Genomic DNA, 15,436 nt, shown 5'->3' with positions numbered 1-15,436 from the left:
TGTGAGTGAAGGAAAAGCAGCCAACATGTGCTCAGCATATGTGGGAAATTCTTCAAGACTGTCGGGAAAGCATTCCAGAGGAAGCTTGCCAAGAGTGTGCAAAGCTGTCATCAAGGCAAATATATTTTGATTTGTTTAACACTTCTTTGGTGTTATTTCATAGCTTTTGACTTTTTTTAAGAAAACCCCTTGAATGAGTAGGTGTCTAAACTTTTGACTAGTACTATATATATATATATATATATATGGGGGATTGGAAATGATGCAGACAATTACAATGACGGAAGCCACAATCTATCTGCAATATTAAAGCTGATCTACACCCTAAAAAATAACAATAATATTTGGCATCTTCCATACATTTTGGGGCGGCAGGTAGCCTAGTAGTTAGAGCGTTGGGCCAGTAACTGAAAGGTTGCTGGATCGAATCCTCGAGCAAAATCTGTCAATTCTGCCCCTGAACAAGGCAGTTAACCCACTGTTCCCAGGTAGGCCGTCATTGTAAAATAAGAATTTGTTCATAACTGACTTGCCTAGTTAAACAAAGGTTAAATAAAAAATAATTTAGTTGGGACCACGAATCTGCCATAGAAGTAAAAAGAATAATATGAAGCGCTGGTATTATGGGATGGATATATATATATATATATCATGGCTGGATAGGCTGCATTTCTCCTGTCAAAATTCCTGCCATAACCAACTGTTACCAACAGCTTGTGGTTTGTCTTAAATATCGGTATCAGCGCTGCCTGAAATTAGCACTTTGGATCATATTTTTAAGGACACATCTCAAATATTTCCACCCGCCAATCTGAGCGCAAGCGAGGTGATATAAAAACACGTAAACTGCCGAACCTGGCGTAAGGCTGGAAAGTGCCAGTGCGCCGGTTTTTTTACATGACGAAATTGCAAATGAATGTGCGGTTGCGTTTGACACTAGCGCCGATTTCACGCCAGCCGAAAAAAAGAGCCCTCTGTATCTTGGGGCTAGTGTAATCATGGTTGATCTTTTAACCTGCATTTAACCAGCTTCTAACCAGCTTCTAACCAGCTTCTAACCAGCTTTTAACCAGCTTTTAACCAGCTTTTAACCAGCTTCTAACCAGCTTCTAACCAACATTTAACCAGCTTCTAACCAGCTTCTAACCAGCATTTATCTGCTGCCTTTGATACTGTGAACCATCAGATCCTCCTCTCCACCCTCTCCGAGCTGGGCATCTCCGGCGCGGCCCACGCTTGGATTGCGTCCTACCTGACAGGTCGCTCCTACCAGGTGGCGTGGCGAGAATCTGTCTCCGCACCACGTGCTCTCACCACTGGTGTCCCCCAGGGCTCTGTTCTAGGCCCTCTCCTATTCTCACTATACACCAAGTCACTTGGCTCTGTCATATCCTCACATGGTCTCTCCTATCATTGCTACGCAGACGACACACAATTAATCTTCTCCTTTCCCCCTTCTGATAACCAGGTGGCGAATCGCATCTCTGCATGTCTGGCAGACATATCAGTGTGGATGACAGATCACCACCTCAAGCTGAACCTCGGCAAGACGGAGCTGCTCTTCCTCCCGGGGAAGGACTGCCCGTTCCATGATCTCACCATCACGGTTGACAACTCCCTTGTGTCCTCCTCCCAGAGTGCTAAGAACCTTGGCGTGACCCTGGACAACACCCTGTCGTTCTCCACTAACATAACATAACACTAACATGATCCTGTAGGTTCATGCTCTACAACATTCGCAGAGTACGACCCTGCCTCACACAGGAAGCGGCGCAGGTCCTAGTCCAGGCACTTGTCATCTCCCGTCTGGATTACTGCAACTCGCTGTTGGCTGGGCTCCCTGCCTGTGCCATTAAACCCCTACAACTCATCCAGAACGCCGCAGCCCGTCTGGTGTTCAACCTTCCCAAGTTCTCTCACGTCACCCCGCTCCTCCGCTCTCTCCACTGGCTTGGTGGTCCATGGTGCTTGCCTACGGAGCTGTGAGGGGAACGGCACCTCCGTACCTTCAGGCTCTGATCAGACCCTACACCCAAACAAGGGCACTGCGTTCATCCACCTCTGGCCTGCTCGCCTCCCTACCTCTGAGGAAGCACAGTTCCCGCTCAGCCCAGTCAAAACTGTTCGCTGCTCTGGCACCCCAATGGTGGAACAAGCTCCCTCACGACGCCAGGACAGCGGAGTCAATCACCACCTTCCGGAGACACCTGAAACCCCACCTCTTTAAGGAATACCTAGGATAGGATAAAGTAATCCTTCTAACCCCCCCCCCCTAAAAGATTTAGATGCACTATTGTAAAGTGGTTGTTCCACTGGATATCATAAGGTGAATGCACCAATTTGTAAGTCGCGTCTGCTAATTGACTTAAATGTAAATGTACATTTAACCAGCTTCTAACCAGCTTTTAACCAGCTTCTAACCAGCTTCTAACCAACATTTAACCAGCTTCTAACCAGCTTCTAACCAGCTTCTAACAAACATTTAACCAGCTTCTAACCAGCTTCTAACCAGCTTCTAACCAACATTTAACCAGCTTCTAACCAGCTTTTAACCAGCTTCGAACCAGCATTTAACCAGCTTCTAACCAGCTTCTAACCAGCTTCTAACAAACATTTAACCAGCTTCTAACCAGCTTCTAACCAACATTTAACCAGCTTCTAACCAGCTTCTAACCAGCTTCTAACAAACATTTAACCAGCTTCTAACCAGCTTCTAACCAGCTTCTAACCAACATTTAACCAGCTTCTAACCAGCTTCTAACCAGCTTCTAACCAGCATTTAACCAGCATTTAACCAGCTTCTAACCAGCTTCTAACCAGCTTCTAACCAGCTTCTAACCAGCTCTGAAGGACTGTTTCATATTCTGCCTTTTAAAAGTTGGTACAGATTTCCGCGTTCTTCCTCATGACCTCTTAAGGCCTCATCCTGTCTTAGATTAGATTTTGGTATTTTATTAGGATCCCCATTAGCTGTTGCAAAAGCAGCAGCTACTCTTCCTGGGGTTCCACACAAAACATGAAACATAATACAGAATGACATAATACAGAACATCATTAGACAAGAACAGCTCAAGGGCAGAATTACATACATTTTTTAAAAGGCACACGTAGCCTACATATCAATGCAGACACACACACTATCTGGGTCAAATAGGGGAGAGGCGTTGTGGCGCAAGGTGTTGCTTTATCTGTTTGCTTTAAACTAGGTTTGCTGTTTATTTGAGCAATATGAGATGGAAGGAAGTTCCATGCAATATAATACTGTTTTCTTGAATTTGTTCTGGATTTGGGGACTGTGAAAAGACCCCTGGTGGCATGTCTGGTGGGACAAGTGTGTGTGTCAGAGCTGTGTGTAAGTTGACTATGCAAACAATTTGAGATTTTCAATACATTAATGTTTCTTATAAAAAGAAGAAGTGATGCAGTCAGTCTCTCCTCGACTCTTAGCCAAGAGAGACTGGCATGCATAGTATTTATATCAGCCCTCTGATTGCAATTAAGAGCAAAACATGCCGCTCCGTTCTGGGCCAGCTTCAGCTTAACTAGGTCTTTCCTTGCAGCACTGGACCACACGACTGGACAATAATCAAGATTAGACAAAACAAGAGCCTGCAGAACTTGCTTTGTGGAGAGTGGTGTCAAAACAGCAGAGCATCTCTTTATGACGGACAGACCTCTCCTCATCTTTACAACCATTGAATCTATATGTTTTGACCGCGACAGTTTACAATCTAAGGTAACGCCAAGAAATTTAGTCTCCTCAACTTGTTCAACAGCCACACCATTCATTACCAGATTCAGCTGAGGTCTAGAACTTAAGGAATGATTTGTACCAAATACAATGCTTGATTGTCCCTCGAGATAATCGGATTTATCTGTCATGGTTAATTTATTTATATATTTTTTATTTAACTAGGCAAGTGAGTTAAGAACAAATTCTTATTTACAATGATTATATAGTAACACATGTAACATTGGGGAATGTAAAACACATTTAAAAAAGTCACAAAATCCCCCCAAAGCAAATCTGTCCCCCGCCCCAGTACATATAGAACTGTCCCCCACCCCAGTACATATAGAACTGTCCCCCACCCCAGTACATATAGAACTGTCCCCCACCGCAGTACATATAGAACTGTCCCCCCACCCCAGTACATATAGAACTGTCCCCCACCGCAGTACATATAGAACTGTCCCCCCACCCCAGTACATATAGAACTGTCCCCTCACCCCAGTACATATAGAACTGTCCCCCCACCCCAGTACATATAGAACTGTCCCCCACCGCAGTACATATAGAACTGTCCCCCCACCCCAGTACATATAGAACTGTCCCCCACCCCAGTACATATAGAACTGTCCCCCACCCCAGTACATATAGAACTGTCCCCCACCCCAGTACATGTAGAACTGTCCCCCACCCCAGTACATGTAGAACTGTCCCCCACCCCAGTACATTTAGAACTGGGCAGGGTGGGAGGGAGGGAGGGAGGGAGGGAGGGCAGGGTGGGAGGGAGGGAGGGCAGGGTGGGAGGGAGGGTAGGTGGGTGTGAGGGAGCGTCCCAGACGGCACTCTCTTCCCTATATAGTACATGTAGAGCTCTGGTCTAAAGTAGTGCACTATATAGGGAACAGGGCTCTGGTCTAAAGTAGTGCACTATATAGGGAACAGGGCTCTGGTCTAAAGTAGTGCACTATATAGGGAATAGGGCTCTGGTCTAAAGTAGTGCACTATATAGGGAACAGGGCTCTGGTCTAAAGTAGTGTACTATATAGGGAATAGGGCTCTGGTCTAAAGTAGTGCACTATATAGGGAATAGGGCTCTGGTCTAAAGTAGAGCACTATATAGGGAATAGGTGTGGAGGGGTGAGGAGGTGGAGGGGTGAGGAGGTGGAGGGGTGAGGGGTTGGAGGGGTGAGGAGGGGTGAGGGGTTGGAGGGGTGAGGAGGGGAGGGGTGAGGAGGGGTGAGGGGTGAGGGGTTGGAGGGGTGAGGAGGTGGAGGGGTGAGGGGTTGGAGGGGTGAGGAGGTGGAGGGGTGAGGAGGGGTGAGGGGTGAGGGGTTGGAGGGGTGAGGAGGTGGAGGGGTGAGGGGTTGGAGGGGTGAGGAGGGTGAGGGGTGAGGGGTGAGGGGTTGGAGGGGTGAGGAGGTGGAGGGGTGAGGAGGTGGAGGGGTGAGGGGTTGGAGGGGTGAGGTGGGGTGAGGGGTTGGAGGGGTGAGGGGTTGGAGGGGTGAGGAGGGGTGAGGGGTGAGGGGTTGGAGGGGTGAGGAGAGGTGAGGGGTGAGGAGAGGGGAGGGGTGAGGGGTGAGGAGGTGGAGGGGTGAGGGGTTGGAGGGGTGAGGAGGGGTGAGGGGTGAGGAGGTGGAGGGGTGAGGAGGTGGACGGGTGAGGGGTGAGGGGTGGGAGGGGTGAGGGGTGAGGGTTTGGAGGGGTGAGGAGGTGGAGGGGTGAGGAGGTGGAGGGGGTGAGGGGTTGGAGGGGTGAGGAGGGGTGAGGGGTTGGAGGGGTGAGGAGGGGGAGGGGTGAGGAGGGGTGAGGGGTGAGGGGTTGGAGGGGTGAGGAGGTGGAGGGGTGAGGGGTTGGAGGGGTGAGGAGGTGGAGGGGTGAGGAGGTGGAGGGGTGAGGAGGGGGAGGGGTGAGGGGTTGGAGGGGTGAGGAGGGGTGAGGGGTTGGAGGGGTGAGGAGGGGGAGGGGTGAGGAGGGGTGAGGGGTGAGGGGTTGGAGGGGTGAGGAGGTGGAGGGGTGAGGGGTTGGAGGGGTGAGGAGGTGGAGGGGTGAGGAGGGGTGAGGGGTGAGGGGTTGGAGGGGTGAGGAGGTGGAGGGGTGAGGGGTTGGAGGGGTGAGGAGGGTGAGGGGTGAGGGGTGAGGGGTTGGAGGGGTGAGGAGGTGGAGGGGTGAGGAGGTGGAGGGGTGAGGGGTTGGAGGGGTGAGGAGGGGTGAGGGGTGAGGGGTTGGAGGGGTGAGGGGTTGGAGGGGTGAGGAGGGGTGAGGGGTGAGGGGTTGGAGGGGTGAGGAGAGGTGAGGGGTGAGGAGAGGGGAGGGGTGAGGGGTGAGGAGGTGGAGGGGTGAGGAGGTGGAGGGGTGAGGGGTTGGAGGGGTGAGGAGGGGTGAGGGGTGAGGAGGTGGAGGGGTGAGGAGGTGGACGGGTGAGGGGTGAGGGGTGGGAGGGGTGAGGGGTGAGGGTTGGAGGGGTGGAGGGGTGAGGAGGTGGAGGGGTGAGGGGTTGGAGGGGTGAGGAGGGGTGAGGGGTGAGGGGTTGGAGGGGTGAGGAGAGGTGAGGGGTGAGGGGTGAGGGTGTGGAGGTGGAGGGGTGAGGAGGTGGAGGGGGTGAGGGTTGGAGGGGTGAGGAGGGGTGAGGGGTGAGGAGGTGGAGGGGTGAGGCGGTGGAGGGGTTGGAGGGGTGAGGAGGGGTGAGGGGTGAGGGGTTGGAGGGGTGAGGAGGGGTGAGGGGTGAGGGGTTGGAGGGGTGAGGAGGGGTGAGGGGTGAGGGGTGAGGAGGTGGAGGGGTGAGGAGGTGGAGGGGTGAGGGGTTGGAGGGGTGAGGAGGGGTGAGGGGTTGGAGGGGTGAGGAGGGGTGAGGGGTGAGGGGTTGGAGGGGTGAGGAGGTGGAGGGGTGAGGGGTGAGGGGTGAGGGGTTGGAGGGGTGAGGAGGGGTGAGGGGTGAGGAGGTGGAGGGGTGAGGGGTGATGGGTGAGGAGGTGGAGGGGTGAGGGGTGAGGAGGGTGAGGGGTGAGGGGTGAGGGGTTGGAGGGGTGAGGAGGTGAGGAGGTGGACGGGTGAGGAGGTGGAGGGGTGAGGGGTGAGGGGTGAGGGGTGATGGGTGAGGAGGTGGAGGGGTGAGGGGTGAGGAGGGGTGAGAGGTTGGAGGGGTGAGGAGGTGGAGGGGTGAGGAGGGGTGTTAGACAGGGTTGTATCAGCCGGCTGATAGCCAACACAGCAACACAGAACAGCACAGCAACACACAGCAACAGACAGCAGCACAGCAACACACAGCAGCACAGCAACACAGAGCAGCACAGCAGCAACACACAGCAGCACAGCAACACACAGCAACACAGCAACACAGAGCAGCACAGCAACACAGAGCAGCACAGCAACAGAGCAACACAGAGCAGCACAGCAACACAGAGCAGCACAGCAACACAGCAACACAGAGCAGCACAGCAACACAGAGCAGCACAGCAACACAGCAACACAGAGCAACACACAGCAGCACAACTACACAGCAACACAGAGCAGCACAGCAGCACAGCAACACAGCAATACAGAGCAGCACAGCAGCACAGCAACACAGCAACACAGAGCAGCACAGCAGCACAGCAACACAGAGCAGCACAGCAACACAGCAACACAGAGCAACACAGCAACACACAGCAGCACAGCAACACAGCAACACAGAGCAGCACAGCAGCACAGCAACACACAGCAACACAGCTACACAGCAACACAGAGCAACACACAGCAGCACAGCAACACACAGCAGCACAGCAACACAGAGCAGCACAGCAACACACAGCAGCACAGCAACACAGAGTAGCACAGCAACACACAGCAGCACAGCAACACAGAGCAGCACAGCAACACAGAGCAGCACAGCAACACAGAGCAGCACAGCAACACAGAGCAGCACAGCAACACAGCAACACAGAGCAACACACAGCAGCACAGCTACACAGCAACACAGAGCAGCACAGCAACACAGCAACACAGAGCAGCACAGCAGCACAGCAACACACAGCAACACAGCTACACAGCAACACACAGCAACACAGCTACACAGCAACACAGAGCAGCACAGCAGCACAGCAACACAGCAACACAGAGCAGCACAGCAGCACAGCAACACAGAAACACAGAGCAGCACCTGCCAGCATTTAAACTGCTATATACTCTCTCAGGCAGACACAACACACAGCAACACAGCTACACAGCAACACAGAGCAGCACAGCAGCACAGCAACACAGAAACACAGAGCAGCACCTGCCAGCATTTAAACTGCTATATACTCTCTCAGGCAGACACAACACAGAGCAGCACAGCAACACAGCAACACAGAGCAGCACAGCAGCACAGCAACACAGCAACACAGAGCAGCACAGCAGCACAGCAACACAGAGCAGCACAGCAACACACAGCAGCACAGCAACACAGAAACACAGAGCAGCACCTGCCAGCATTTAAACTGCTATATACTCTCTCAGGCAGACACAACACAGAGCAACACAGCAACACAGCAACACAGAGCAGCACAGCAGCACAGCAACACAGCAACACAGAGCAGCACAGCAGCACAGCAACACAGAGCAGCACAGCAACACACAGCAGCACAGCAACACAGAAACACAGAGCAGCACCTGCCAGCATTTAAACTGCTATATACTCTCTCAGGCAGACACAACACAGAGCAGCACAGCAACACAGAGCAGCACAGCAACACAGCAACACAGAAACACTGAGCAGCACCTGCCAGCATTTAAACTGCTATATACTCTCTCAGGCAGACACAACACAGAGCAGCACAGCAACACAGCACCACAGAGCATTTAAACTGCTATATACTCTCTCAGGCAGACACACACAGAGCATTTAAACTGCTATATACTCTCTCAGGCAGACACAACACAGAGCATTTAAACTGCTATATACAGACCTGGGTTCAAATAGTATTCTAAATATGGTAATTACATAGTAATTTTCCACAAATAAATATTTTGTGACTTACTTCAGCTTTTTGAAAGTATTGTTGTGGTAGTGGAAGTTTAAAACATTTGACTTAAGCGAAGAGGTGAAATATTGTCGAAGTTAAGAATATTAAAATAATTGGTGTGATTGTTTTGATAGACTACTACAGTCATGGCCAAAAGTTTTGAGTATGACACAAATATTAATTTCCACAAAGTTTGCTGCCTCAGTGTCTTTAGATATTTTTGTCAGATGTTACTATGGAATACTGAAGTATAATTACAAGCATTTCATAAGTGTCAAAGGCTTTTATTGACAATTACATTGTAACGGCTGCCTTCATAAATGGACCAAGGCGCAGCAGGTATGTGAATACTCATCTTTAATTACCCAACAAAAGGAATAAAGCATCCACAGGAAACAATAAACACGACAGCAGCAACAGTTTGCAGGCTAGAAAACGCAGTGCAAAACAACCACCCACAAACCCCAGTGACAAACATACTCCTACATATATGACTCCCAATCAGGAACAACGATCCCCAGCTGTTCCTGATCAGGAGTCACAAGACACACAGAACAATCAAACACACACACAAGACTGCCACGTCCTGACCCCCAAACTACTACAACAGCTCCATCTGCTGGTCAGGACGTGACAGTACCCCCCCCCCCCCCTCAAGGTGCAGACCCCGGAATGCACCTAACAAAAAAAAACCACCAACAAACAAAATCCCCAACAAAACCCATAAACACTAACCCTTAAACAATAAGGGAGGGAAGGGAGGGTGGCTGCCGTCACCGATTGAGGGGGGGGTACTCTCACGTCCTGACCAGCAGAGGGCGTATTGCTTAGTCTAGGTCAGGATGTGGCAGGGGGTTTGTGTTTGTTAAATGTTGGGTTGATGATTGGGACTTCCAATTGAAGGCAGGTGTGTATAGTTGCCTTTGATTGGAAGTCCTATATAGGTGTGTGTGTTTGTCTTTGGGGTGGTGGGGTGGGGTGGTGGGGAATTGTTTTTTGTACTTGCTTTGTGAGCCTGCAAAACTGTTTGCTGTCGTGAGTACTGTTTTTTTGCGTTTTCCAGTGGATACTTTACTTGTTTTGTTAATTAAAGAAACATGAGTGTCCACACTTCCGCTGCGCCTTGGTCCTTCTCTCTCATGTATGACATATTCAACGATGAGTACGACTTATTCTGTGACAGAATTCCCCACCACCAAACCAGGACCAAGCAGCGGAAGAAGGCTGGCGAGGACTGGGAGACACGGCGGGTAAGGGAGACCGAGAGGCACCCCCAAGATTTTTTTAGGGGGGGGCACAAGGGCTGTTTGACGGGGCAAGAGCTGCCGCCAGTCAACAGTCGCCAGAGCTGCCCGCCATTCAACAGTCGCCAGAGCTGCCCGCCAGTCAACAGTCGCCAGAGCTGCCCACCAGTCAACAGTCGCCAGAGCTGCCGGAGTGGCCAGACTGCCCTGAACTGCCAGAGTGGCCAGACTGCCCTGAACTGCCGGAGCGGCCAGACTGCCCTGAACTGCCGGAGCGGCCAGACTGCCCTGAACTGCCGGAGCGGCCAGACTGCCCTGAACTGCCGGAGCGGCCAGACTGCCCTGAACGTCCCGAGCTGCCAGACTGCCCAGACTGTCCCGAGCTGCCAGACTGCCCAGACTGTCCCGAGCTGCCAGACTGCCCCGAGCTGCCAGACTGCCCAGACTGTCCCGAGCTGCCAGACTGCCCAGACTGTCCCGAGCTGCCAGACTGCCCAGACTGTCCCGAGCTGCCAGACTGCCCAGACTGTCCCGAGCTGCCAGACTGCCCAGACTGTCCCGAGCTGCCAGACTGCCCAGACTGTCCCGAGCTGCCAGACCGCCCCGAGCTGCCAGACTGCCCAGACCACCCCGAGCTGCCAGACTGCCCCGACAGCCTGGAACGGCCAGAACCGGAGCCACCTCCAGGATAGGTGGGTTGGGGAGGGAGGGTGTAGCACAGTGCCGTCGTTGACGGCAGCCACCCTCCCTTCCCTCCCTTATGGTTTAAGGGTTATTGTTTGTTGGTTTTTGTTGGGGTATTGGGGATTTTCTTGTGTTTTTCTTTTTTAGGTGCATCCTGGAGTCTGCACCTTGAGGGGGGGGTACTGTCACGTCCTGACCAGCAGAGGGCGTATTGCTTAGTCTAGCTCAGGATGTGGCAGGGGGTTTGTGTTTGTTAAATGTTGGGTTGATGATTGGGACTTCCAATTGAAGGCAGGTGTGTATAGTTGCCTTTGATTGGAAGTCCTATATAGGTGTGTGTGTTTGTCTTTGGGGTGGTGGGGAATTGTTTTTGCACTTGCTTTGTGAGCCTGCAAAACTGTTTGCTGTCGTGAGTACTGTTTTTTTGCGTTTTCCAGTGGATACTTTACTTGTTTTGTTAATTAAAGAAACATGAGTGTCCACACTTCCGCTGCGCCTTGGTCCTTCTCTCTCATGTATGACATATTCAACGATGAGTACGACTTATTCTGTGACATACATGAAGTTGATGCAAAGCGTAAATATTTGCAGTGTTGAACCTTCTTTTTCAAGACCTCTGCAATCCGTCCTGGCATGCTGTCAATTATCTTCTGGGCCACATCCTGACTGATGGCAGCCCATTCTTGCATAATCAATGCTTGGAGTTTGTCAGAATTTGTGGGGTTTTGTTTGTGGTCAAGCCTCTTGAGGTTTGACCACAAGTTCTCAATGGGATTAAGGTCTGGGGAGTTTCCTGGCCATAGACCCAAAATATCTCTGTTTTGTTCCCCGAGCCACTTAGTTATCACTTTGCCTTATGGCAAGGTGCTCCATCATGCTGGAAAAGGCATTGTTTGTCACCAAACTGTTCCTGGATGGTTGGGAGACGTTGCTCTCGGAGGATGTGTTGGTACCATTCTTTATTCATGGCTGTGTTCTTAGGCAAAATTGTGAGTGAGCCCACTCCCTTGGCTGAGAAGCAATCACACACATGAATGGTCTCAGGATGCTTTACTGTTGGCATGACACAGGACTGATGGTAGCGCTCACGTTGTCTTCGCTGGACAAGCTTTTTCCGGATGCCCCAAACAATCGGAAAGGGGATTCATCAGAGAAAATGACTTTACCCCAGTCCTCAGCAGTCCAATCCCTGTACCTTTTGCAGAATATCAGTCTGTCCCTGATGTTTTTCCTGGCGAGAAGTGGCTTCTTTGCTGCCCTTCTTGACACCATGCCATCCTCCAAAAGTCTTCGCCTCACTGTGCGTGCAGATGCACTCACACCTGCCTGCTGCCATTCCTGAGCAAGCTCTGTGCTGGTGTTTCCCCGATCCCGCAGCTGAATCAACTTTAGTAGACGGTCCTGGCGCTTGCTGGACATTCTTGGGTGCCCTGAAGCCTTCTTCACAACAATTGAACCACTCTCCTTGAAGTTCTTGATGATCCGATAAATGGTTGATTTAGGTGCAATCTTACTGGCAGCAATATCCTTGGCTGTGAAGCCCTTTTTGTGCAAAGCAATGATGACGGCACGTGTTTCCTTGCAGGTAACCATGGTTGACAGAGGAAGAACAATGATTCCAAGCACCACCCTCCTTTTGAAGCTTCCAGTCTGTTATTCAAACTCAATCAGCATGACAGAGTGATCTCCAGCATTGTCCTCGTAAACACTCACATCTGTGTTAACGAGAGAATCACTGACATGATGTCAGCTGGTCCTTTTGTGGCAGGGCTGAAATGCAGTGGAAATGTTTTTTGGGGATTCAGTTCATTTGCATGGCAAAGAGGGACTTCGCAATTAATTGCAATTCATCTGATCACTCTTCATAACATTCTGGAGTATATGCAAATTGCCATCATACAAACTGAGGCAGCAGACTTTGTGAAAATTAATATTTGTCATTCTCAAAACTTTTGGCCATGACTGTATATCAACCGTATTACTTTGGAGTCTGGGGCAGTTAGATCACATATGTCATCACTAATAAGACTACTACACTTTTGTCCAATCTCCTACTACAATACCACAGTATAGAATACCACAGTATAGAATACCACAGTATAGAATACCACACTATAAAATACCACACTATAGAATACCACACTGTAGAATACCACACTATAGAATACCACACTGTAGAATACCACACTATAGAATACCACAGTATAGAATACCACACTGTAGAATACCACACTATAGAATACCACACTATAGAATACCACACTGTAGAATACCACACTGTAGAATACCACACTGTAGAATACCACACTGTAGAATACCACACTATAAAATACCACACTGTAGAATACCACACTATAGAATACCACAGTATAGAATACCACACTGTAGAATATCACACTGTAGAATACCACACTGTAGAATACCACACTATAAAATACCACACTATAGAATACCACACTGTAGAATACCACACTATAGAATACCACACTATAGAATACCACACTATAGAATACCACACTATAGAATACCACACTGTAGAATACCACAGTATAGAATACCACACTATAGAATACCACACTATAGAATACCACACTGTAGAATACCACACTATAGAATACCACACTATAGAATACCACACTATAGAATACCACACTATAGAATACCACACTGTAGAATACCACACTATAGAATACCACACTATAGAATACCACACTATAGAATACCACACTGTAGAATACCACAGTATAGAATACCACACTGTAGAACACCACACTGTAGAATACCACACTATAAAATACCACACTATAGAATACCACACTATAGAATACCACACTATAGAATACCACACTGTAGAATACCACAGTATAGAATACCACACTGTAGAATACCACACTGTAGAATACCACAGTATAGAATACCACAGTATAACCTCACTATATTATTCAACCATATAACCTCACTATAGTAACCTCCCTTCAACCATATAACCTAGCTATAGTAACCTCCCTTCAACCATATAACCTCGCTATAGTAACCTCCCTTCAACCATATAATCTCACTATAGTAACCTCCATTCAACCATATAACCTAGCTATAGTAACCAACCTTCAACCATATAACCTAGCTATAGTAACCTCCCTTCAACGATATAACCTAGCTATAGTAACCAACCTTCAACCATTCATGTATTACTTTATCCTGCCTGTTTGGCCCTGTCCGGGGGTTTCATCGGATGGGGCCACAGTGTCTCCTGACCCCTCCTGTCTCAGCCTCCAGTATTTATGCTGCAGTAGTTTATGTGTCGGGGGCTAGGGTCAGTCTGTTATATCTGTGGAGTATTTGTCCTGTCTTATCCGGTGTCCTGTGTGAATGTAAATATGCTCTCTCTAATTCTCTCTTCTCTCTTTCTTTCTTTCTCTCGGAGGACCTGAGCCCTAGGACCATACCTCAGGACTACCTGACATGATGACTCCTTGTTGTCCCCAGTCCACCTGGCCGTGCTGCTGCTCCAGTTTCAACTGTTCTGCCTGCGGCTATGGAACCCTGACCTGTTCACTGTGATTACTATTATTTGACCATGCTGGTCATTTATGAACATTTGAACATCTTGGCCATGTTCTGTTATGATCTCCACCCGGCACAGCCAGAAGAGGACTGGCCACCCCTCATAGCCTGGTTCCTCTCTTGGTTTCTTCCTAGGTTTTGGCCTTTCTAGGGAGTTTTTCCCTAGCCACCGTGCTTCTACACCTGCATTGCTTGCTGTTTGGGGTTTTAGGCTGGGTTTCTGTACAGCACTTTGATATATCAGCTGATGTAAGAAGGGCTTTATAAATACATTTGATTTGATTAATCAATTGATAAAGCTGTTAAAGGAAAATGATGATTGGTTAAGTAAATTATGACTGTTGTTTAATAAGACAGTTACTCCACACAAAGAAAGTTTGAAATCAAAACAAAGTCGTCTCCAATCCTACTTCAGTGTTCTAGTCAAAGAATTGAAAGAACATTCCTTGGTTCTAGTGTTTGGTGAGTTCAGAATTGCACATCAAGTGTCAACACTTGTGTGGGGGTTTACAACTGTGCAAGGCAGTCTACAAACCAGGACTAAAGGTTTGTGTGTGTGGTAACTCCCGTCTGTGTGGTAACTCCACTAATGAACACAGTCTGGGAGCCTTTCAGTTCAGCTCCTGATATACAGATGTAGGATCTTCATTTGATCACCCTGTTGCAGGATAACTTTTCTGCGATGCAGGAAAGGTAGAACTTGTAGTGTATTTAAAAAGGGTAACAGACTGATGGGGGTCTCTGCTAATAGGGTAACAGACTGATGGGGGTCTCTGCTAATAGGGTAACAGACTGATGGGGGTCTCTCTGCTAATAGGTAACAGACTGATGGGGGTCTCTGCTAATAGGGTAACAGACTGATGGGGTCTCTGCTAATAGGGTAACAGACTGATGGGGGTCTCTGCTAATAGGGTAACAGACTGATGGGGGTATCTGCTAATAGGGTAACAGACTGATGGGGGTCTCTCTGCTAATAGGGTAACAGACTGATGGGGGTCTCTGCTAATAGGGTAACAGACTGATGGGGGTCTCTCTGCTAATAGGGTAACAGACTGATGGGGGTATCTGCTAATAGGTAACAGACTGATGGGGGTCTCTGCTAATAGGGTAACAGACTGATGGGGGTCTCTGCTAATATGTAACAGACTGATGGGGGTATCTGCTAATAGGGTAACAGACTGATGGGGGTATCTGCTAATAGGGTAACAGACTGATGGGGGTCTCTGCTAATAGGG

The 15,436-nt window shown here is 49.4% G+C and overlaps 1 protein-coding gene across 1 annotated transcript in view; it reads right to left on the bottom strand.

Moving 5' to 3' along the window:
- The window catches only part of fbln5 (fibulin 5), a 46,955-nt gene that overhangs the window by 20,558 nt on the left and 10,961 nt on the right, over positions 1 to 15,436 (bottom strand). The window lies entirely within an intron of this gene.

This window comes from Salmo trutta, chromosome 33 (assembly GCF_901001165.1).
Source record: "Salmo trutta chromosome 33, fSalTru1.1, whole genome shotgun sequence".
NCBI lineage: Eukaryota > Metazoa > Chordata > Actinopteri > Salmoniformes > Salmonidae > Salmo > Salmo trutta.
This window is presented reverse-complemented; position numbering and strand designations above follow the sequence as displayed.